Source organism: Mustela nivalis (genome assembly GCF_964662115.1).
Source record: "Mustela nivalis genome assembly, chromosome: 11".
NCBI lineage: Eukaryota > Metazoa > Chordata > Mammalia > Carnivora > Mustelidae > Mustela > Mustela nivalis.
In genome coordinates this window covers 76013529-76039109 of record NC_139030.1, presented here as the reverse complement: position 1 = coordinate 76039109, position 25581 = coordinate 76013529, and the positions used below count along the sequence as shown (strand labels likewise).

Genomic DNA, 25581 nt, shown 5'->3' with positions numbered 1-25581 from the left:
CTATTAACCTGGGACAGGCTAGGTCGCTTCTCTTCCTACACGACTCATCAATAGCAACTGTTAGATAAACCCAAATATTTCCTAGCATTTCTCTTCTTACAAAATGAAAGAACAAATCATGTATGGTTTTTCCTTTGGGAAATCTCAAAGACAGTGGTAGGTGCAAAAGCTATCACTAAGGATCAATTTGGGGGCAGGCAAAACATCAAAAGTTGTCAGGATATTTGAATAACTGAATGAGGCAGGATCTCACATTCCTGAGAAATAGTACTTGGCTACTTATTTAAAATGACAATAAAGGATTTAAAAAATAAACAGAAAGGGTAACATGATTGTAAAGAGTCGTAGCTCCTTCTCAAGAGAGAGAATTTTGCTCTTTTTTACATAATCAAGGTCATCAGAAAGTCAGCATAAACCATAGAAGGTTCTGGTAAAGCACACAATCTTTGTTATCTAGGCAAACTAGGCAGAAGGTAAATAATCATCTAACAAACTCGTATTCATTTCCTATTGCTGCTCCAACAAATTACTGCAAATTAAAGAGCTTAAAACAACCTAAATATATTATGTTATAGTTCTAGATGTCAGAAGTCCACAATCAGTCTCAAAGTTAAGATGTCAGCAAAGAGAGTTCTTGAAGACTTCAGGAGACAATTTATTTCCTTGCCTTTTCCACCCTCCAGCAGTCCTTTTCACTCCTGGCTCGAGGCCACTTCCTCCATCTTCAAAGTTAGCAGCACTTTATCTTTCAATGTCCTTCTGCTTCCATTGTTATATGGCCTTTTCTTCATTCTGACTCTCCTGCCTCTCTCTTATAAGGACACTTGTGATTACACTGAGCCCAGGGGGTGATCCAGGATAATCTCCCCCATCTCAAGGTCCTCAATTCAATCTGTAAAATTCCTTTTGCCATGTAAAATAGCATATTCATGGATTCCAGGGATTGGGTTGTGGCCATTACTAGGGGGCCATTGTTTGATCTACCACAAACTTCTAATGAAGGGCAGACCAATAATTTTCTCATTTTAACAGAGGAAACCAAATTCTAGTTTCCCATCAACCCTACTGGATACCAAAGCTCTTTTTGAAAATCTTACAAATAAATCCAGCCAGCCAGCTTTAACCATAACAGATAAAATTATCTTTTCTAGAACCTTCTATAACTTTCAATATCCGCCCCTGTGGAAAATATACATTATATGTTAATTAAAAAAAACCTTTCAATATCCATTCCAGTTATATCCTATGCTTTCTTGTTTCTCATTCAAACAAACCAGCCGTTTTCCTTTAGGGCAAAACCACTCTTTTTCCTTAACAAAACACATCCTGCATAGCTCAGTTCCCAAAATTCCCCCTTATTTCACTCAGACCTCTCTCCTCTTTTTTCTCTATGGCAAAGAAGAAGCCTCCCTTCTGTTTGCCCATAAAGCCTCTTCCCAATGGAAGGACCTCAAGGTATCTGATAATTTCTCCTTCTTGCACCTTTAGCTTCTTCTTTAGTGGTTCCTTCCCATCAGCATTTAAACATGCTCATCTCTGCTCCCCTGGGGCCCTCACTTGACCAGCCCTTCTTCTCCACCTTCCTGTATTAGAAGTGCTACCTGTGCTTATTACTCCCATACTTTATCTCCTATTCACACCTTAAACCCACTGCCATCTGCAGGTCTCTTCACCCATCCCTCCACTGGTAGACCTCTCTCCAGGGTCAACAAGAGCCCCTCCCATTGCCACATCCAACTGATGCCTTGTATCACTTGATCCCCCAGTAGCTCTGGACTGTCGCCGAGCCTCTCTCTGGAAATGTGCTTGTCGTTTTCCTCCTGTCCTCTGATGGCTCCTAGATGGTGTCCATCTGAGCAAACAGCCCTACTGTCTAACCAGGCGCTCATGTCAAAAGCCTGCTTTTCATCCTATGGTCTCCTCATCTATATCCATCAAGTCACCAAGTACCACCTTCTAAAAACTATTTTTTTTTCTAACTGATTCATTCCCCTCCAGGGTCCCTGCCACCATCATAGCTGAGGCCCCGTTTTTCCCTTGCCAGGATGAAAACAGCCTCCTACTGATCCCACTACCTCCAATATGGCCTTCTTCCCATCCGCAGTGTGCAGAGGGTCAGAGTGTTGTTTCTGAGAAGTACAGATCTGAGCTCACCATTCCATGGCTTCAAGTCTCAACGCCCACTCCTCCCAACTCACCCCCACTGCCTTCCTGTTGAAACCCAGCCTACTTAGCTGTCCTGTGGACCTTTGATTATCTTTCCAACTTTATCTGGTGCCAACTCCCCTCCTCAAATCCTGCCACATCTAATGACAGGGGTGGACCTCAAGGGTCCTCCACTAAATTAAATAGGCAGAGAAAGGCAAATACTGTATGTTCTCACTTAAATGCAGAATCTTGAACGGCTGAGCCCTTTGAAATGGAGAGTAGAATGATGGTTGCCAGGGGTTTTGGATGGGGGAAATGGAGAGATGGTCAAAGGATACAAACTCCCACCTACAAGATAGACAAGATCTGGGGGTCTAATGTGCAGCATGGTGACCATAATTAACAATACTGTATTATATATATATACTTGAAAGTTTTTAAGAGACTAGGTCTTAAATGTTGTCGCCACACACCCAAATCATTATTCGAGGTAAAAGATGTTCATTAACTGATTTGTGGTAGCCATTTTGCAATACACATGTGTCTAATCATAACATTGTGCACCTTAAACTTACATATGTTATGTGTCAATAATTTCTCAATAAAGTGGAGGAGAAAATAGCAATAAAAAATTTCTGGGGCGCCTGGGTTTCTCAGTGGGTTAAGCCTCTGCCTTTGGCTCAGGTCATAGTCTCAGTGTCCTGGGATCAAGCCCTGCGTTGGGTTCTCTGCTCAGTGGGGAGCCTGCTTGCTCCTCTCTCTCTGCCTGCCTCTCGCTTACTTGTGATCTCTCTCTGTGTTGAATAAATAAAAATCTTTAAAACAAATTTCTCTTTTAAAACTAAGCTCTATATCTGAGCTATTCCCATGCACTTCCCTAAATTTACCATGCTTTCCTGTTTTTATGGTGTTTGCATGATTTTCCCAAACATTTCTCTCCATCTTCAATGGGCTCTTACTCATGCCCCATGTCTCAGCCTTCTGTAACTGCCTGTTTACTTGTGTGTCTCTCCCAGACTCCAAGATCATTGAGAGCAGGGACTCTGCATTGTCCAACGTCTCATTACCACTGCTTATGTCCAGTAATTATGTGTTTTCAAAAAGTATTTGTTGAATAAATAAGGTTTCAATGAGATTTAGAGCAGGTTTGGTGGGTCTGAGGGAGTGGAGAGGGTAGGAGGATGGGAGAAGTAGTTACCCAGGAAAGTCACAGATGTCAAGCTTCAAAGGTAAAGTCTGGCCACTGCAGAGACCAGGGTAGGGCCAATTAAGTGGTTGCTGAAGTGCAAAGGAAGTGAAGGTCACCAGGGAGGATGATATGAGGGAACTATGGTCCAACATATTAGATGAGTGGCACTAATGTTGCCCGGGAGAAGTCAGGCACTGGGTGGGGTGGGGAGGAAGCTGTGAGCCAGGCTTCAAAGTCCTTTCACAGATGGTGTGATGAAGGGAGGGAGGTGCCTTCCTCTGATGATCCAACTTCAGTGGAGGAGAGAAAAGGAAATGAAAGTGACAAGACATTTACACAGGACCATCACTGATTGGTTTTCCTTGAACATGAGGACCCGGCCTTAGGACCCTGAGATCTGCAGATCTAGCTGCACTAGAAGGTGGGGGTGGGGGAGGCCCTCTGTGAAGGGGGTTTCAAGATGAAGGGGTAGAGGAATTTCTCAGAAAGACGTTGTGCCTACAAATAAATACATTAGTAGAAAGGGCTTTCCAGAAGCCTCCATAGAAGGACGCAGAGGGTGTCTCCCAGCATAAATTCAAGCAGTCAAATGTTATGACGCCTTCCACTGGGCTTCAGAATTTGTTACAAACCCTGGCTCCAGAAATTTCTGCTATCTTGCCGTTGCAGTGGCTTTATCCCAGTTAAGAGATTAATCTGGAATCCTGATCTGACCCTTAAAACAAAGGAATCAAACCCCTGCAAAGGGGATTATCAACCCCATGCATTCTTTTATTTTTGGGGGAAATTGATTCCTCAGTTGTTTTTGTGGAATGTGAGTACACTAAAGGTTTCCTTTTCCCTTTGGGCCTACAATTAAAAGGAACTCTTGGCTTTAAACACACATACACACACACACACACACACACACACACACACAGAGACACACACACACATATCGCTGTGTGGTAAAGTCCTTATTAAACAAAGTTTCAAACTTAGATAAAACTTGGTAGTCCTCACACTTGAGACTGCCGGGCACTTCCCTTTCACCATTTCCAGAGAAAAGCAAAGAGACAGCTCCAGGAATCAGCCACTCCCCAAGCCCAGGGCTTGCTCTGGATTTCTTGTCAGCTTATGTCTCTCTGAGCAGAGACAGCCCCTCAACAGCTATAGTTCTTCTAATGAGCTTCTAATATGCTTGGCATAAACTGTCCTTGGTTAGGGTGGACTTTACTTTTAGCGTGCTGCCATTTCTTGTACCTGTTCACTAACAAGGTTAGTCTAGTTTTCTGTGTGTGTGTGTGTATGTGTGTGTGTGTGTATACTAGATTAACAGAGGTTTGGCATCAAGGTTATTAATAAGAGTAAGACTAATCAGCATCCTCCCCATCCCACCCTAACTTGTTGGAAATGTGGGATAATGGACCACCCCCCCACCCCCCTGCAGGCCAATGCCATCAGTAACTGCATTTCTTTTTTTTTTTTTTTTAAGATTTTATTTATTTATTTGTCAAAGAGAGAGCGAGCGAGAGCGAGCACAGGCAGACAGAGTGGAAGGCAGAGTCAGAGGGAGAAGCAGGCTCCCTGCGGAGCAAGGAGCCCGATGTGGGACTCGATCCCAGGATGCTGGGATCATGACCTAAGCTGAAGGCAACTGCTTAACCAACTGAGCCACCCAGGCGTCCCGGTAGATTTTTATTTATTTATTTATTTATTTGACGAGAGAAATCATGAGTAGACGGAGAGGCAGGCAGAGAGAGAGAGAGGGAAGCAGGCTCCCTGCTGAGCAGAGAGCCCGATGTGGGACTCAATCCCAGGACCCTGAGATCATGACCTGAGCCGAAGGCAGCGGCTTAACCCACTGAGCCACCCAGGCGCCCACCAGTAACCGCATTTCGACAAGATCTTCCCAGAATGCCCGTGGACATCGTGGTCTGAGAAGCTGCCCCAGGCCTTGCATTTACTGAGAACTGTGCCTCACATAATCTCACTGCAAGCAACCTTGCCTCTCCCACCACCAGGACCTCTTTCTTTCCAGCTCACCCCCCTTCCTGTGCTGATTCCAACAATTTCTGCCCATCATTCCATGGATTCCAGCAGGTTTACAGGGACTCTCCTCTACCACTGCCCTCACCCCCTGTCAGCCCAATTGGCTCACCCCCCCCCCATCTGTCTTGGATTCAACAGCTGGTCATTGTACAATAGTACTTCCTTGCATATACATAACTCTCCTTCATTTCCCTTTCTCTCTCCACAAAAATAACCCCGGTGGAATCCTACTCCCCACCTTCCTTTGCCTGCACCTGCTCAGCCAAATGTGGCCAGTGAAAACACAGAACCACCCTGCTGACTGATCCTTCTTTACACCTTCTCCTCTTCCCTCAAGTTTCTGACACCTCTTCCCTCTCCACACTCCAAACTGATGACCTTGCTTCCTGTTTCCGTAAGAAAATAGAAGCTCTCAGAAGGACAAGTCCCCACATTCTGGTACCTCATCCATCCAGCTCCCTGTCTCTATGCCCACACCTCACCTGCCCTCTGTTACTGTCTGTGAACATCGGCCTTGCTGGTACCTGAGGTACCCTAGTACCCTTGCCCTCTCTTCTTGCTCACTCAAGGATGGCTTTCCAGAAAATGTCCCTCCGCCCCACATACCTTCATTATCGAATTTTTCCTCGCTACTAAATCATTCCCATTGGCACTTCCATTCTAAAAACAAAACAAAATGAAACAAAACAAAACAAAAATCTGCTTTGAGCCTACATTCCCCTCCAACAGTCACCCTGATTCTGCTTCCCTTTAGAGCAAAACTTCATGAAAAAGTGGTCATGGTCTCTTTCTAGAGCTCCATTCTTTCTAGGTCTCATTCTTTCTAGAGACCATGCCAAGCAGGCTTTCCTACCCTCCTCTATTTCAATGGCACTTAAGGCCACTAGTTACCTATATGGTAACCGACACCAATGTCCAATTACCAACACTAGCCTTACTTGAACTACTGGCTGCATTTGGTGGCACAAATCCATCCTCCATCCCTGGTCTTCCAGCATGTGATGTTTTCTTCTCACTGCCACCCTGGCTCCTTTTCTCAGAATGTTTTGCTGCGTCCTTGTTATCTTCCTGTCTGACCTCTCAATATCGGAGGGTCTCAGGTTCATCCCCAGCCCCTGCACTTCACTAATACTCCCTAAATGACCTCACTGAGTCCTGAGATTTTACCTGTTCTGTGGGCTCCCAAAGTTCTATCTCCAGCCTGCACCTCTCCTCCACACCCCAGATTTCTATATCCAGTTTCCTAGTTAGGTGTCTAACAGGCAGCTCAAACTTAATATGGCCCCAGATGTATTGAGTTCCTCCCTTCCTGTCTGCTTGTTTAAATCTTCATTTCACCAACTGTATCTTCCAATTGCTTGAAAAGCCAAAAACCAAAAAAGTTTGGAAATCAGCAAGAATCTGTAAGCTCTACCTTTTCAATGTGTCTAAAACTTGACCACTTCTTTCCTCTTCCACTGTTACCACCCAGGGCTGAGCCTGTCTTCTCTTGATGGGATTATTTCAAAGACCTTCTAACCAGTCTCTTGGCTGAAACCCACCGGCCCTTCAGGCTGGGCTTTATAGCCTTTTGAAGGCTCAGGCCAGGGACTTTCTCTGCTTGAAACCGTCCAAATAGCTTCCCATCTCATGCAGAGTGAAAACCAAAGTTCCTCACTTTGTTCTGTTTGGTTCCCCCTTCTCTCCTCCTATTTTCCCCTCTCCCCTCCCTCAGTGCGCTTGCCTCGTTGGGCTTCCTGGTGTCCCATCTCAGGGCCTTCATCCTTGCTGTTCCCTCTGCCTTTCCATAAAGGAAGCTCACAACCTGCTTTCTTCCCGTAGCTGCTCCCTGGAGGAGCGCTGTAAATAACAGTGGCTTCCCTTCTCTTCCCTCCTTAGTCTGTGTTGTTTGTCTCCATAGCACCAGAAACCACCCAATGTCCTATATGTGTTGGTTTATTTATTGGCACGTCTCAGGAGCGGGGACTGCTTTGTTCACTGTCCTGCCGCCTAGAATAGTGGCACACAGTAGATGCTCGAAAATACCCGGTTCAATCACAAATTAAACCAAAGCAACAGAGGGAAACAAAAATATGTATGCATGGCATTTCTACGTAGCGGACTCTGCTGCCAGAGCTGTGCGATGCATTATCTAGTTCATCCTCATAAGCCTATCGTCCTGTATTGCTATATGGTGTGTGTGTGTGTGTGTGTGTGTGTGTGTGTGTGTGTGTGTAAAGAAACCCCGGCACAAGGACATGAAATAATCCATTGGAGACCATATCGTGGAGCTGGAGTTTAAATCCAGACTGTTGAGTCCTATTAATCTGGATCATTCCATCACTTTCTGCACTCTGGCCCAGAGGATACTACCTGAGAGTTATCTGTCCCTCGCAAGTATGAAAGACTCTGTCTCCACAAAGTGGGCCCCTGGCATTTAGAAAAAATAAAGCTTTGTTAACGGTTGAGGAAGTGGTCGTGGAAGGCGGACATAGGATTCCTCCAGGAAGAGTGCTGAGAAAGGCTGAGCACCAACACTGAAGCGGCAGGTGAAAGAACACCCCCCCCCCCCCCCCACACACACACACATACCTTCCCGAGTGCTCTGGCTGCTGCTTTTTCTCTGCGTCCCCTCCCGCTTCCGCCTAGGCGCGGACTCCGCTGTCGCGAGTCCGCCCGGCCGCTGGGGCGCGCCCGAGGCCGCAGGGGGCGTTGCGGCACCGCCCGACGTCGCGCCCTCCGCGGCTGCGCAGTGCGTACGTCAAAGCCGGGCTCGGGCCGGGAGCGGGGAGCGGCGAGGCCTGGGAGACTGATTCTCCAGCAGCCGGCGGAGGCGAAGGCGGCGCCTGGTCCCGCAGCAGCAGCCGCAGCCGCAGCCCAAGCGAGTGAGCGCAGCAGTGCAGCGGCCGCCGCGGGAGCCCCTGGGCCACCGTCCGCCCGCGCAGCCACCGCCGCCGCCGCGGGAGCCGGGAGCCGGGAGCAGGAACAGGCGGAAGACAACGGAGGGGCCGAGCGCCCGAGCCGCGCCGCGGGGACCCAGCGAGCAGCCCGAGGCGGCGGCGGCCGAGGACGGGGACGGCGACGACGCGGAGGCGGAGAGGGAGCCGCCCGGCCCAGCCCGGTGAGTGACCCCCAGCCCGGCCCTGCTCGCGGCGCAGACGCCCGCCCGGCTTCCGCCTGCCCCGGCCCGTCACCGGCCCCCGGGCTGCCTCCATTTTCTCCGGTGGCGGAGGCGGCGGGCCCGTGTGGCCCGCCCTCCCTGCTCGGCTCGGCTCGGCTCGGCCCGGGCCGGGCCCCTTGCGGAGCCTTCTCTCCTAGTCCCCGCCGGCGCGGCGCCCAGCGGCCTGTGGCCGGGGCTCTGGGCGCCCGGTGCTCCCCTGCCACCCCTCGCGGTTCTCTGGCAGGGCTGGCGATTTGGGGCGTCCGCGCCCGGAGTCGGGTGAGCAGGGAGGTGCGGTTCGGGCCAGCTGTCACTCCCATCGCACACGGCTCTGGCCGCCTCACTCCTGGCTCCTGGTAAACTTCCTGCTGTGGGGAGGCAGGCAGCATCTTTTGTGATCTTCATTTGAGGAAAATGCCTAACTGACTTCTGGTTAGGAATTGTGCGGCCGGAGCGTTCCGGAGTTCGGTTGAACCAAGCCGAGCGCTGCACTGCGTGCGGGCACTGTGGTCGGTCCGCGCCAGAGGGATTCGAAGGGGACCCGGGGCCCAAGGTCCCCTCCCCCGAGGAGCTTACGCTCTGGTGTGGGAGATAAGACCAGTACGCAAATAACCTCGATACCAGGAAAGAGGTGATAAGTCCTGTGAAAGAACTACAAAGTGCTAGAAAGACACCCGGGGATGACCGTACCGATCGATCACTTCCGCCTAGCAGAGATCTGGAAGGCTTCCTGGGCGAGGCGGTGCCAAGCTGGGTCCTGAAGGCTCGGTGGGGTTTGGGAGAGAACGGATGGGGAAGAGACGGTATGAGGAGAGACAGCAAACTAGAGGAAAAAGATTAAAAGGCATAGTCTAGAAATAGTGGATAATTCAGTTGTCTCTGGCCATGTTGGGGAGTTAAGGGTAGGCTACAGAGGTACTGGGGGCCAGACCCTTGAATATTGTAGAGGAGCTATTTGAGTGGCATTCTAAGGTAAACTTAGAGCTCATTACTCAGTGACTCATGAGCCCGGAAATGTAAGCTAGGAGATATTAAGGCCGTCCTGTGAAAGAAAGAGAAGGAGGCCCAGTGAAGGGTTGACGTTCTGTGCCTTGAATATAATGCAGTTTGAGATCGATTTTGACAGCTACAAATAAATTCATGTCCAGGCTAAGCAAAGTACCTTTTGCAAAAAGCTTCATTTAGGTATCATGCTCTTAAGAGGTAATGGAAAGATGCGTGTAAAATAAGCTCTTTGCACAAAAGGCAATTCTCTTGGTGCGGTTCACTAAAATGCATCAAAACTTCTCCCACAGTGTATTAGCTGGCTGCACTTTGGAATTACTGAGTTGATCATAACTTCTTCGAAATGGCATTTTGTAAAGCAGTCTAAATTGATGATTTTTAAAAATCAGATTGTTACTAGCATTCTGGAATGGCAAGTTGGACATAGAAACTTTTTAAAGAAGGGTAAACGTTTCTTTATTTTCAGTTACATAAATATGGGAGAGTAAGAAGTGAAAATCTAGCTTGATTTTGTACATTTTTCCCTAGTTACTAGCAGATAATTAACTTCACTAATGATTTGTGGAAGCAGCTCAGAACCCATGTTAGTTTCATAAACACTTGTTTGTTGTTTGTTTATATGATGAGTGAATGTCAACTTTTTTCAGTTAAAAAAGCTTATAAAGTGCAAGAGGTACTGGAAAATTTTTAAAAATTATCTTCTGTAATCTTACCACTTAGATTTGGTTTTGCATATTTCCTTTTCAGTTTTCTTATGCTTTTTTCCTTGCGTGATGAAAAAAACTGCGCATATATATATATATATATATATACACAAATTTTATTCAAGTTTTTTGTCATTAAGTATCTTTACGTAAAATATTTTTACCCAAGTAAGGGAATTCCTTAAGTGTATTCCTTTTTTCTGACAAGGTTGCATTTATCTCAGATAGCATGCAGTAGTCATGCTTAATAACTGCTCCTGTGGGCTGAACTTTTTTTTAAAGGTGTATTTATTTGTTTTTTTATTTGAGAGAGAGCATGAGAGGGGAGAAGGTCAAAGGGAGAAGCAGATTCCCCGCGGGGAGCTGGGAGGCTGATGCAGGACTTGATCCAGGGGTTCCAGGATCACGACCTGAGCCTAAGGCTCAGCTTAATGACTGAGCCACCCAGGCACCTTGACCAAACTGTTTTTAAAGGTGTCTTGTTTGAAGTATATTTATTATTTGTAGGATTTAGATCCTATTGCTGATTGAAGAGAGGCTTTATAATCAGGGTGTGTATTGTCATCAGATATGGAAGAGATCACACATCTCTGCTATATGAGTAGATGTACATTGTTTTTTAAAGATTTTATTTATTTGACAGAGGAAGACATGGTGAGAGAGGGGAACACAAGCAGGGGGAGTGAGAGAGGGGGAGAAGCAGGCTTCCTACTGACCAGGGAGCTGTATGTGATGCTGGGGGGGTGGGTGGGGGCTTGATCCCAGGACCCGGGCTATCTATATAGGTTAATACTTTTTGATCATGACGTCACAAAGATGCAGGCTACATGTAGTTTTTATGTTGGTGTTTCGTTAGTAAAATACAGAATCTGGTGAAATAATTTGCTGCTATAAGAAAAGGGACTTTTTTTTTCCATTTCAAGACAGTTCACTTTAGTTCATTAGCATTTTAGACTGCAGGTTCTTGCTTAAACTAGTTGGGTTTTTTTTCCTTTTGCTTTACATTCTAAATATTAATTCTCTGTTTCTATTTCTAATGGGATATAAAGTGAGATGTTGAGTTAGATTGTATAAATTTTCATAAAGTTGGTGTAAAAGAGTAGTTAGGAAAGTCTAACATAGATATGGGGTTTGGCTTTATCATTTGGTTTTATTTGAATCTTTATTTTTATATTGCAAATGTATATACCACAAAGCATCCTTTATAATTTTTGAATATTTAAAGTTTTTTCTTTGACCATCTTTTGCAGTTTACAGATTTCTGTAATTACTACCATGCTTTCCCTAGAGTATTTTTTCCAGGAGAGATTGATTATTGATTAGTTACAGCTTTGCCATCTGCCATAAAAATACAGACATAAATCCACATCCACCTTCAGCACACAAAATATAAAATCCACTATAGGGTAGAATTTCACTTCAGGTAGTACGTTAGGCTCAGGTCGTGATCCTGGAACCCCTGGATCAAGTCCTGCATCAGCCTCCCAGCTCCCCGCGGGGAATCTGCTTCTCCCTTTGACCTTCTCCCCTCTCATGCTCTCTCTCAAATAAAAAAAACAAATAAATACACCTTTAAAAAAAAGTTCAGCCCACAGGAGCTGGTTACCTTCCTGGTGGTGTTTCTGTTTTACAAATCCACTTTCTCCTTTTCCACTGCTCCTTTTAACTAGGAATTTTATTTTATGGATGTTGTCTGGTGTTCCAGAACTAGGAGTGTGTTAGGTGGATTAGTATGGATAATAGCAAAAGTGTTGGTAAAACTTTGTTGTGTCATAAAATTGTGGGAAAGAAAATCACATTCCACCTCTATCAGGTTAGGTTGCTTGGGATTTGTTTTATTATTTCTAAAGATGTAAAGATCTTGTATTTGTATGAGCGCAGATTAAGTCAAGTAGCCTAAAAATTGCATAACAATTTAGTCATCAGTCTGTAGTTTGGTTTTTACTGGAAAGAAGACTGGTGTTGGGGCCACCCTTAATTAAAGAAGGAACTGAGCTGTATGGGAGTTCTTCCTCTGTTGTCTCATCATTCTGATGCTATCCGACTGGACCCTAGTCACTGCCTTTATCAATCCAGAGTATGATGGCAGAGCAAAGTGAGGCAAACATTTCTACTACCAGCAGTTGTGGGAGTAGACCAGACTACTAAGTAGACAGGTAAATGTTAAATGTTTGTTCCAAGTCCACGTCTGCTTCTCGGGTCTTTCCAGGATGGTGAGAAGAGTTACTGCAAGATGGGTGACAGATGCGGGACTGCTAGTGATGCAATGAAGGTTAACAGGTTGTTGCCATTAGCATTTTATTTTGGGATTTATGTGTGTGCATATATGTAGGTATGATTCTCTACTGTACTGAGCCTCTTGGCTCCATTGTGCTTTTAGAAGGGGTGAAGGGATGGCAGAATTGTGCTTTATTAGCAGCTGTGATGGTAAACTGGCAGAGGAAGGAAGATTGGCATGCAGGGAATTGCAGGTGGTCAGTCAGGTGTGAAGTGGCCCCAAAGGAGGGAGTAAAGACCGCCTGGCCATTTATGTAGGCAGTGTCTAGCACACACCTGTTCACATGATACAGTGTGTCTAACTTGAGATTTTGATACTCAAAGTACAGTGTTGTAGGTTTGGGTTTGCTTGTTTATATGTATATCCGGATTTTCATATGCACGGTTACAAAGATGGAGAAAGTCTAGTTAACCAGTATTTAGTAGTAGTCTGGTTTTATATAATAATTATTCCTTGGGAACATTATCCATCAGATCACTCCTTGAGGACTAAGGAGGTATAATAATAAAAACATCACAACACTTGGATTATTTTAATAAAGTGTTCAAGAAACAAAATATACCTTTTGTAGCTTGATCTTAAGTTGCTATTTTATAACTTTGTCTAACGAACTGTAGCTTGATCTCCTACAAGGAACTGTGAACACTCCACTCATGGTTCTTTCCCTCCACAGTGCATTATCTATGAGCTGTATTTGGGCACAAAGAAGAAGTACATTTCTTTCTACATGTCTGTAGTTAAAGCCCACTCTGGGATTTATTGACTTCTGAGTGGCTTTGTTACTAGTGCTTCAAAGCACTAGCAGACTCCTTGCAACCAGACTCCCTGGATAATTGAACCCTCACTGTCCTGTGGCCTCTATGATGTTAGGCAAGTTCCTCCACTTCACTGTAGCTTGGATTTCTTGGACAGGTGTGATATACACCATATCTGAGAAAACTGTAGCAGAATTAAAGTAGTTATTACATCTAACATGCTCAGAACAGGGCCTGGCACATATGAAGTGCTGGACTTAGTAAGTAAGTTTTGTGATGCTGCTGATGCCAGACTATTTCAGGGGAGAAGAAAGGTGAGAATTTTAGAGACCCTATTTCTGCAGATGGGCACAGGTCCACTGTTACTAGAGCAGTGCGTGATGAACCTTGAGCTGTAACTGGTGGGGCTTTCTACAAAGTGGTGTCAACCTGGTCAGGGTCGTGTGACTTATTAGCCACGGGACTGATCTCAGAGCCTGCTTCTCTTCATTCTTTATCTAGTTTGCTTGAAAGAAATTAAGTTTTATACTTTATGCAGTAATGTCTTTTTGAACCTTTACACTAACATTTACAAAGATTATTTTCACATATTAAATGGTCTTTGGTGCATAATCCTTTTTAAAAGGTGTTTATTCGTGTTTATCATTTTGATGTAGCTGACAAGTTTTTAAAGGGTGGTTGTTTGAGGTTAAAAGTTGGGATAGACAAAAACCCAAAATAGATCGGGGGAGAAAATTACCATTGAGTACTATGGAGTGTTGGACAGACCTCTAAGGTAGGTAGTTCTCTAGCATCATTCCAGATAGAAAATGAAAGTGGAGGGCCTTGTCCAGGGTCACACAGGCATTGTACAGTTGAGCTGGGATTTGAACCCAGATTTGCCTCATTTTAAAATGTGTGCTCCTTGGAATATGGTATTAAGTTTTATTTTCCTTAATAGGGTCTTGGTTTTTTCCTGACCATTTTTGATTTAGTACTTCAGAATTGAGGTTTGTAAATAAAACTTAATGAGGGTTTTAGTAGATTTCCAGACAGTAACCATGTTATAGTACAAAATGAGATGGTTTGTTCTACATACTCTGGTTGTTGAGAGCTGTAATTTGATTAGTGGTTTCTAGTTTTAGTTAGGCCAGTGGGTAGTGTTTATTTTTCATACTAGTCTTGTACAGAAGATGGGAGGCCTTTGTTACAGTGGGCAACACAGAAGCCTGGGGATTGGAAGGCCTGGGCTGGGTCCTGCCTGACTCAGTGACTAATCATTTCACTCTAGGCAAGTCACTCCACCTCTTTGGGCTTCAGTCATGCCATTATTATGCGAATAGGACCAGACAGAAAGTCCCTTTTTTTTTGCTCATATTTTCAGTGATCCTGTGTGTAAACTTTTCTGACTTGTCTTTTTTCCCCTTGTACTACGAACCTCTTCTTTTGTAGTCTTTAAGTCCGTTTCTTTACAAGGGCTTTATGGCATATAACCATTCTTTAACATTGTTCTCTTTTGGTTGGCCAGGTGCCTAGTCTTAGTTCACCATATGGTAGCTCTCTGCTTCAGGTAATGTAACATCACAGTATGTATTTTCTGCTTTTGTACTTAGGAATAAATGGTTAAGAACGAAATGTTATCTGCTTGTAAAGTACAAGCTTAGTAAGTCAAGTTAATGATTAGCAAATCCTCAAGCTTTACATCAAATTCATTGTCAGCTTTTAAGTATATATTCTGTGAAGTTCTAAGAACTCTTCGTTTTGGGAAAAGGAAAAATATCACCAAAGGCAATAAGAGTGGAAAAGTGGAAAGGACCAAAATGTAGAATCACATTTGAAGACGTGAAGAACATGTTTAAGATAAGTATTCATCGACTGTAATTGATTCTAACCTGCTAATAAAGGTGGTATGCTAGCTTGGATCATAGGGTCATTTTCAGCTGAGATTCTCTCACTGATAAGAGATGGCAGCTGTTTGCCACCCCTGAGCGTTCATAACTCCTAAACATCTATTATGAATTAATTTGTTCCACAAGCAGTTTCTATAGCCCATTATGCTGAGTCCTATTCTATAGGCCAGTTGCAAAGAGTTCCTAGTCTAGGTAAACAGCTCTTTCTCTCTCTGCTGGCATGTTATCAGCCAGTTCATTTACTTCTGAATTCTCCAGACAGGGAGACAGAACTCAGGTCACGAATGTGACCTTTACAGATCATTTGGCCCTGTATAGTATGGTTTTGTTCTCTGTTCATCTTGTGTTCATGTGTGAGTTTTTCTTATGTATCTAAGTTTTGTACTGTAGATAGTAATTTATTTGAAATCTTTGAAATCTTTGAAATAGATAGTAATTTATTTAAAATCTTTTTTCATATCTCTTCTCTTCCTTCTTCTCCCACCTGTGTTTTTAATTAGAATACTTGTTTGTGTAAATGCTTATTAAATGATAGAGATGTGTAATAGTTTGATAAAACTGCTCAGCAGAGATGAATAGTAACCAAAATACCGTTTTCTGTGTATTTTATTTATCTCTGCTATATTTGTGCTTATGTCAAGGTTTACAAACTATAATAGCTGAAGCTTATTAGGATTTCCCTTTTTCAGATAAGCTCACTTAAACCAGTGTTTCACAAATTCTGTTTTGTTCAACATTAGTCTTATGAGAGATTGGCTGTTGGTGAGAGAAGTTTCAGAATGAAATTTAAGTTTGGGAAAACATTGGGTTAAAAACTGTTAATCAGATTTTAATTTTTGGTAGTGATTGTGTTACTGTTTTTCATAAGAGTTGGTCAGAGTTTTTAGTAATGTACATTGAGGCTGTCCAGAAAGGAAATATAATGTGCAGTATTTCCCAATTTGCCAAGTTTATTTGGTCACAAGAACACCCCCTCCACTCAAGAAACACTCCCCGCAAAGTCTTGAAGGGTTTCTATGGGAATACAGTTTGAGAAATCTTTTTTTTTTGGTAAAGATTTTATTTATTTATTTATTTGACAGTGAGAGATCACAAGGAGGCAGAGAGGCAGGCAGGGGCGGTGGAGGGGAGGGGAAGCAGGCTCCCCGCTGAGCAGAGAGAGAGCCGGATGCAGGGCTCTATCCCAGGACCCTGAGATCATGACCCGAGCCCAAGGCAGAGGCTTAACCCACTGACCCATCCTGGCACCTTGAGAAATCTTATTTACAGACTTTTTTTTTTTTTTTTAAGATTTTATTTATTCATTTGACAGACAGAGATCACAAGTAGGCAGAGAGGCCGGTAGAAAGAGAGAGAGGAGGAAGCAGGCTCTCCGCGGAGCGGACAGCCCGATGCGGGGCTCGATCCCAGGACCCTGGGATCATGACCTGAGCCGAAGGCAGAGGCTTTAACCCACTGAGCCACCCAGGCGCCCCTTATTTACAGACTTTTTAATATCCATACATAGTGTGGAATTCAGAGAGCATTTACTTTTTGATTGGGATGATTACTTATGTCAGGTTTGAAATCCAACAAAGGTTGGGATAATTCATTTTCAGTTTTGTTAAGTAAAAGAATGGACACTTCAGATAAGTGGCCTTTTTAAGCCTTTTTTTTTTTTCTTTTTTTAACTTCAACCTATGGTGAGAAATTACATTTTTGATTAGTGACCCAGCACCATACATAAACACACTGTCAAAACTGTGAAGTTTCGCCAAACAATACTTGGGCCTTCCTGTGTACGATGTGTCCAAATAGTTTTAGTCCTGCTTTATTTTTTAATGTAATGAGCAACTAAAACAATGCACCATGTAATTTGAGAAATACTGAGCGATTACATGAGTTTATAAATGCCTAAGGTACTATTGGGAGAAGGCCCTGGAGAGACCGGTAGAAAACTAAAGCTCAGCATAGAGATAAGAAGAGGGGCTCTAGACTTGGAATTCCTGCATTTAGATTCTGGTGGTGCTTTGTTGGGTGGGTATTTAATGCCATTTTGCCTCAGCTTTGTCATCTGTAAAATAACAAGAATAGAACCTGCACATAAAATAGAACCTCACTGAGAATTCAGTGAGAAATGCTTTACATAACATGCCTGATATGCTCTAAGTGCCCAGTCCATTTTAGCTTTTGTGATAACTGAGGCTCTAAGATTCTCTGCTCTACCATACACATTTTCAAAAATACTTTAAGCCTTTGTAAGTGTTAAAGTGGCCTTCAGTGAACCTGGACTCTTTTTGATCTGTAGCTAGATGTGTCATTCATTGGGATATCAGCCTTCTGGGATAGTTTTAAAATAGTCAAAAGGACCCACTTAAAATTGTTTTGCCTCATAGTTGCAAATGGACTCACAATTGGTGATCTGTATGCCATATTGTATATTTTTAAACTATTCTCTTGTAACGGTATTCTTAAATTTAGAATAATCTTGCTTTTATAATGTCATCAAGTACAGATATGTACATACCTACATCATTGATTGATTTGGCATTCTGATAGTTTTAATTCACTAAAAGAAGAACAAGGCAAAGCAAAAGTTGCTGTTTCTTGTTTTATGCTCATTTCTGCAGGTTTTAAAAATCCCACATCCTCAGTATTTCATATTGCCATTGGGAGTTTAATTTTATGTCCTGATCCAAGAAAAGGGACCTTTAGAGGAGATTAGCAATGTTGGGGGCCAAATCTAGTTTGTAGACTGTTCACTGTTGTCCTGAGCATAGCTTGGCCTCATTTACCTCACCAATAATGTTGGACTATTTGCTAGGACTTGAAGTTATTTTGATGTTTTTACAAGATTATTTTACTTATGTTCACCTACTGAGGTGTTGGGTGTTGTTGGTCCCGGATTAAATGTTTCTCTGTTTGTCTGTCTCTCTCTTTTTAAAACATTTTATTTATTTATTTATTTGACAGAGAGCTAGTGAAAGCCAGAACACAAGCAGGGAGAGTGGGAAAGGGAGAAGCAGGCTTCCCGCTGAGCAGGGAGCCCACTGTGGGGCTCGATCCCAGGACCTGGGATCATGACCTGAGCCCCCAGGCATCCCAACTGTTTGTCTCTTTTATTGCCCATTTGTCCTCAGTAGGGCCTGGGGTTGCTGAAAGGAGAGGTTCCATTTGGCATTGTTGGGGTAGCCTGAAGGTTCTCTATGTGTATGAGCAAAAAAAATGAAGTAAAAATTGAAAATCGCTAACATAGCATATATATGTTAGTGTCTGGTATAAAGTTGAAAACCTCTCTATCTTGACCTCATTTAATCCTTTAATAACCGTATTTTCATTCCCATATTTTTGGGCGAGTAGATGCAGAAAAAAGAAGCTAGATAATTGGTCTGAATTCATACACCTAGATTTGAAACCCTGGTCCCAGATTGTACAGTCTTAACCCACCAAACTCTTGCTTCCACCACAAGGTACTGAACATAGAATCATCCAGGAACACAGGGAATTTCTGTTACAGAAATATGAGGTCCAGTTTTCTGGTCAGGATGTGTGAGGTCCTAGGATACTGAGAGAATGTTCACATTACTGATTTGCTTTCAGGGACCTTTGAGGAGCTGTGAAGAGAGGGAGCTGTGCAGGAAGATTAGAGATGCTGATGCACTGTTTGTCCAAAGAAGGGAAAGATGGAATCCACAAATCGTAGAGACTGAAATTGATGTTGATTGCTGGGACATACTCTAGAAGGGAGTGAGTCCTTAGCAAAGTGTTGATTTCTAGAAGCTACCAGATAGAGTTTAGTAACTATTTCCTTTCGTAATAGAATTCTCCATTTCTTAGGTAAGGATGTAGGGAGGATACAGGTATCTGTAAAGATTCATAGTTTCATTCATACTTGAGATTATGTAAAAAATGTTAAAGTGTGTAAGTTGGAATATTTGCTAGGACTTGAAGTTATTTTGATGTTTTTACAAGATTATTTTACTTATGTTCATTGCATCAGAATATAAGCTGTATAAGGTGCTTTTTCTAAGTGCTATATAGCAAATTAGTCATAGATTGAATGGCCCACATCCCTGTGCCTTTTGCCTTCTCAAGTAGGCAAGGCACTTAAAGGAACTAGAACTGTTAATTTCTTCCTGGTTTGTGCACACAGCATGGTAAATATTTTCTAGCTTTATATTGTTAAAATTATTCATCTCTGTTCTTTATAATTGGTCATACCTATTTGTTTACTCAAGAGCTAGTTGTGCTTTTATCCCTCAGCACTATGTAGTATGTGATTAGAACCTGTGTTGATGCGAAGAGGGCTGAACAGTAGAGTACATTCCTTCTTCACACAAGGTAAAACCCTCATGGGGGTGGTAGTGAGGGTAAGGCATGTTCATTTTTTTCTTGTTTGTCTTAGGAAGGCTGCCCCACTTTTAAACTTACATATGGTGAAGGAAGACAGAGATGAGTCTGCCTAGCATAGTACACTGTGTGCAAACACCCCATAGGTGTGTGGAAAGGGCAAAACTATCTTTTACAGAGGATTTTGTTGTTGAAAGGAGGAAGGAATAAGAAATAGTAGGAGCAAGACAGAGGAGTACATCCAGAAAGAATTGAACAGAGAAAACTGAGTCTAAATGAGTATGTTATATACAATTTTGAAAGATCTAATGATAAAAGTGGAACTGGTTGCTTTTCAGAACTATCTTAAGAAGTGGAGCACTTGGGGCACCTGGGTGGCTCAGTGGGTTAAAGCCTCTGCCTTCGGCTCAGATTGTGATCTCAGGGTCCTGGGATCGAGCCCCGCATCAGGCTCTCTGCTCAGCGGGGAGCCTGCTTCCTCCTCTTTCTCTCTCTTTCTCTGCCTGCCTCTTTGCCTACTTGTGATCTCTTTCTCTATCAAATAAATAAATAAAATCTTTAAAAATTAAAAAAAAATGCAACGTGTAAAAAAAAAAAAAGGTGGAGCATTTGAAGGGGTGCCTGGGTGGCTCAGTTGATTAAGTGTCTGACTCTTGGTTTCAGTTCAGATTGTGATTTCAGGGTTGTGAGATCGAGCCCCACGTGGGGCTCCAAGTGCTGCGTAGAGTCTGCTTCTTTCTCTACGTAGAGTCTCCTCTTTCCTCGTTTTCCCCCCCACCCCTCGCCCCATGTACATTCTCTCTTTCTCTCTTCCTCTCAAATAAATAATTAAAAAAAAAAAAAAAAAGAAGTGGAGCACTTGAAAAGATTATTAATCATGGAATGTATTACATACAGCTTAAAGGCCATGGCCTTCCAGTCAAAAAAGTGAGTGGAGGTCTGGATCTGGATGATACAGAAATTATAAGTTCTCTTTAAAAATTTAAAGAGACTTTTCAATAAATACTCATTTATTCTAGATCCTAGACTACCAAAAGATAACAAAATTAAGTTTCAAAACTAGCAAAAACTCTTAGAAACCTGATAGAATATAAGAACAGCAACCTGATAAGACATTACAAAGGAAGAATACTATGTTTCAGTTTCATTTATGGAAGTAGTCACAAAAATCCTAAGTAAAACATCAGCAATTAATTAAATAGGAAATTCTCTTAATTAAAGAGGGCAAATAACACCTAACACCTGGTATTTACTGTGTGCCAGCCATTCTAATTATTTCAGTTAATCTTCCCACTAACCCCAACAAGGAGGTTGTTATTGGTGTTATTATTACCTTCATTTTGCAGATGAAGGAGTTTAGATCAAGAGGTAAAATAATCTGCCCCAGGATGAATTGGTGGTAAGTCACAGAGCCTGGGTTTTCAAACCCTTGGGGTCTCACAGCAGTACATATTGCCCCCTTGTGTGCCAACATAACAATGCTGTTTGACCAGTTCTTGATTATGAGCCCTTTAAAAGCTGGTAGGAGATAAAAGAGTATCTTCCTTAAACCAACAGCAAACAGCCTACCAACGGGAAAGCTGTAGTAGAATTCCCCCTTGAAATAAGAAAGTGAAATAGGCATGCCCGGTAACACTTCTCATATTCTATACCACCCTGGCCAGTACAAGAAAACATCAAATAAAACATGTAACTATTAGGGAAAAATGGTGGAAAATAACAATATGTGCAGATGTTACAATAAAACCTAGGAAACCCAACAGAATCAACTGAAAACTGGAAATAAGAGTTCAGTAAGAGAACCATATACCACATAAAGATGTGAAAAATTTGTAGCATTTTTTCTTTCTAGCAATATTCAGTTATAAAAATATTAGCAGAAAAATCTCATTATGAAACACCTAAGGTGGGAGGGATCTGTGACATGGGCATTTTCCTCTATAAATGCAGTGAATTATAGATGTTAAATGATTTTAAATAACCAAATATTGCCAAGAGAGACTGATTTTTATCACCACTAATAATTATGTGCAGGTGACCGCGTGGCTCTGCTTTAAGTGGAGGGTGCTTTGCCCTCAGGGCAAATGAAATAGAAAAGTTGGCTGGTCATAGGGGAGGGAAAATAGCCACAGTTTGGTATGGGTGACCAAAAGCCCTGTTTGCCAGGGAAAGTCCGGGTTTATGCCTCTTGTCCCTACATAATTATTTATCGCATCCCCCTTCATTTGCCTAATTGTCCTGGTTAGGATGATAAATTGGCTGTTGCAAAACTAGCTGTTTCTTGACCTCCTGTCCTCAGTTTTTGGTGCTCAGGGTACAAGGCTGTCTGTCAGATCCTCAAGTTGCTTGATTTTGAAGCACTAGTTCCAGAGCCTTAGCAGCTATATGGTCCCTCAGGAACCAAGAGGGCTTTTCACTCCATTGCCTTGAGTTGGTCTCTGAATGAGAGCCATGATGTTCTATCTCTACAGTATTCTGCTTTGCCTCAAGTCAGACACTGAGAGACACTGAGACTCTCTAAATGTAAACACCTTGTTTTCGCCCAGATTTCATCTCTTCCACTCCTCCTCCACTTTTCAAGAATGACTGAAGAAGAGAAGGTATGGCGTTCTAGTTAAGTGGTTGTTCTTGGGTGCCATAAAACTTTTCAGGGAGGTGGTAACACCACTATTCAGACCCTTATATTTATGTAGTTTTTTAAACCTGTATACTTTCTTTTCCATATTCCAAGTGTTAGAGCAGTGGTATCCAAAAGGAAAAATCAGGATTTGACAAGGTCATCTTGAGAGCTCAGTTTAGGATGGCTAGGGGAAAAGTACATTTAATTTGCATTTGTTTGAATAATCTCAAACTTTATTCTCAGTTTGTGAAAATAAACAGACACACCTGTTTTCATGTTGTTACTATTTTCCTGTTTCTTTCTCTGTCATTTAATGACACATTTCAGATCTTCAGCTGCAAATGCAGGTATGCGGAGTACATCAAGAATAAAGACAGTGCCAGTCTTAGTGGCCGTGAGGCCCGTCTGGGCCCTCTTAGAGGTTGAGAGGAGAAATGTCTGAGTCCTGCCTTTGTTAGGGCTGTCTTTCTGGGGCGCAAGAGTAGAGCAGAGATAGCTTACAGGTAGCCCCTGTGTTGCTTGGAATTCTTGTTTTTTCCAACAAGGTAGGGATTTAGTGAAAGCTTATCTCAGGCAGAGTCAAAACGCTACTAGTTTGGGAAAAGGCAGACAGTGCCCCAGGGTCTTCACCAGCGATTGGAACCAGGAGCACAAACTTCATTATGACCATGCACTTGCTCCTGCGTTTCGCTGCTTACTCAGACTCATTGTGCACACAGGTCATTCCCACCTGATAGCAAGCCTGGCCATCTGCATTTCATAAATGTGCTTTCATGGAGCGTCAGCCCTGCAATTAGAGACTTTAAGGAGAGGTCTGCCTTCCCCTCTAGGTTACTTTGCTAGGGCCCACAGGAGTGTGGTTCTTACAGGACTGTAGCACCTCCCACTGTAGCTTTGTTAATGTTTGGGGGTGGGGAGCAGTTGCCAGAAGGAGATGGTGCTGGGTGCAAGGTAGAATGACCCTCTGACCTTCACAACTGTGAGGATTATTGAGGTTCTTCTCCCGTCTGATTTGTTTTAGGTGCCCAAAAATAAGTTCAGATGAACTTCTTGGTTATTTGTCCATTCCGAGGCCACATATTCCTTCCTATTGTCATTTTGTCCCTTATCTCTCACTTTGGCCTGAAAAGCAGGCTCCTCTGCCCATAGATATCCTCAAGGCCCAGAGGAGTCTGAAGGCCTGGATCACAGAATCCCAAAGGAATTCCACCCCTGACTAAAAGCTACTGCACTGATAGTCCTTCCGCAATCCCAGAAATACATGGGGAGGGATTGGAATGTTTGCTACCCAAGGGTGGAATGTTCTGCTTTGTTAATCTGCTTTTAGTCTAAAGTACCAGTATTTGATTGGGTGGCATTTTAGTTTCTCATCATTTGTAGTTTGTTAACATTTACCTTGTGCCCTTTGCCTGTCACCCTCCTGCCCCACCCTTACCCAACTTGTATTCTTACTGTTGTTTCTCATTTCTGAGAAGAGATAGAATAGAATAGATAGAGTAGAATATAGAACAGAAATTTGAATGTATAGCTCAACCATTTTAATTTATGAATGGTATTTTTAATATTTGTTGAATGGAATACATTTCATATAACTGATTAAAAAGTATTTTTCTGTAAAGGCAGCCATTTAGAACTTAATGTCTTCGATGCTTCACACTTAGTAGGGGCTTGAAAAAGATGTTGAATAAACTTGGAAATACTTTTATTTATTCTTACTTACCAGAATGACAGGTACTGAATAGGCCTTGTGCACTGGAGTAGGGGCTGCTTGAGAGACAGTATTGAAGGCCAGGGCCATTGTTACATAGGTAAGAATTCTTTGACTATGAATAAAAATGATAGAAGTACCTTATTTTACTGTACCCCATACATGCTGATTGCCTTGATACATTTTTCCCTCTTTGACTTGATGTAGTAATCTCTCCCAGACAGAATGTCCCCTTAGCAGGATCACCTATTTTCACCTAAACAGGAGAATTGATCACACAGTATTTAACAAATTTATCATGATGGTAAGGTTAAAAGCCACATCCTCATGCTAAAATTAGCTATTCTTTCATGTTCCTTGCTTTCCAGTTGAGCGAAATGGAAAAAGTTAGGGTAATAGTTCCTTCTCTTTTCTTCCCCCTTATGTCCCCTCCTCCTTCCCCACCTCACCCCAAACACATAAGGAACCAAGGAAAAATAAGGAAAGGTGAAGAGAATGATTCCCGGGGCAGGGTAAGTACAAAAATAAAGACATGTCTTTGACACTAGCTAGTCTCCCACTGGGGCAGGCTTACCCTCTGCCCGCCCTCCCACCCCCCAGCCAAGAAACACTTGTAGAAAGCCCTGTTTTCATTAACATTAACTTCCTGTTTGAACCACTAAGATTCTGACAGTTTTGCAATATGGCTAGCAATAATCGAAGCATTTGGGAAATAAAAACCAAGAAGGTAGATTCTTGAGGCCAGCGTAGAAATAATAATCTCTATATGGGTTTGTGTTTTTTTTTTTTTGCAGATCATAGAGCACTTTCACAAATATTATAGTCCCCACATTCACTTGAGTTAGTAGATTCTTCTGCTGAAATAGTAAAGGAAACATGGAGTCCCACATTCAATACTTTTGTAAAAAGAAATGTGTTTTCAGTCTTAAGTAATTGCATCCATCATAGATAGTGCTTTCTGAATGTTTGGGGGCCTCTACCTAAACCTTAACTTTTGGACTTCCTTGGATATAAGATGTTTTTGTTGTGTATTTTAGATACAGATTTCAGATTAAAAAGTAAGTTTTCCATTGTGACTGTATTGTGATGTCAGCACTCACCTGGAAAGCACCACTCCATCAAGTGTGGAATGTTCTTTGGGCAATAAAAGAAGGCATGTGATTATTCTGTAAACAGCCCTTGAGTTTACAGTGAGGTTTTTTTTTTTTTTTTTTTACCTTCTGTCTTCCTCTTCACTTGACACTTTATTACCCACCAGAGCTTAATAAAATTACAAAATAATTTTTGTTTTCTTACCATAATTCACATTGTCTCATGAAGCTCTCCAGCTCTCAATTGTAATACATTTTCTGACTCTGATCCAAGTTTATCCTATCTATAAAACACAGCTCAAGAAGGATCTAAGTTTAAGTCTGAGGTCTTGAGCACACAGTACTGTGCCTTTCCTCTGAACTTGCTCCTCATATCACTTATTTGGGCTTTTTCATACGGGTCTTGTGGCATGCGTTAGTCTCTATAGATTACAGTCTTTCTGTGTGTACACCTTGTCTCCCCAGTTGTATTCAAAGGCCTGGAACAACAACTAGTAAATGTGTACCACAGGCTGAGGGGTGGAAAGGATGTGTTGACTCCTTAGGAGAAATCCTGTTTGAGTAAAATGTTTTACACAAACCTCTAAAAGGCGCAGGAACTGTGTATTCTGTGATTCTGAATACTTTCGGCTGGAAAAAGCCTATTTACACTAAATACCACTATACGGTGGCCTTAGTGCAGTTTAAAAAGGAAA

The 25581-nt window shown here is 42.7% G+C and overlaps 2 protein-coding genes and 1 long non-coding RNA gene across 6 annotated transcripts in view; 1 reads left to right on the top strand and 2 right to left on the bottom strand.

The window, feature by feature from the left end:
* Nucleotides 1-8060, bottom strand: part of LOC309844274 (nuclear body protein SP140-like protein) — a 73882-nt gene extending 65822 nt beyond the window's left edge. The window contains exon 1 of one of the 4 annotated variants that reach the window (XM_082690855.1): nucleotides 7940-8060. The gene's annotated coding sequence lies outside the window, so the exon portion shown is untranslated. Of the gene's footprint in view, nucleotides 1-7091; nucleotides 7238-7939 lie in introns of those variants that run through there. The other 3 variants (XM_082690859.1, XM_082690856.1, XM_082690857.1) reach the window with 3 other exon arrangements.
* A 34-nt stretch (nucleotides 8061-8094) lies between these two features.
* Nucleotides 8095-25581, top strand: part of CAB39 (calcium binding protein 39) — an 88436-nt gene continuing 70949 nt past the window's right edge. Inside the window, exon 1 of the mRNA XM_082690851.1 lies at nucleotides 8095-8468. The gene's annotated coding sequence lies outside the window, so the exon portion shown is untranslated. The remainder of the gene's footprint in view (nucleotides 8469-25581) is intronic.
* Nucleotides 16178-20314, bottom strand: LOC309844280. The gene is made up of 2 exons (XR_014300578.1): nucleotides 16622-20314; nucleotides 16178-16408 (listed from the first exon to the last, which is right to left on the bottom strand). It is a non-coding gene; the product is annotated as an uncharacterized lncRNA (long non-coding RNA).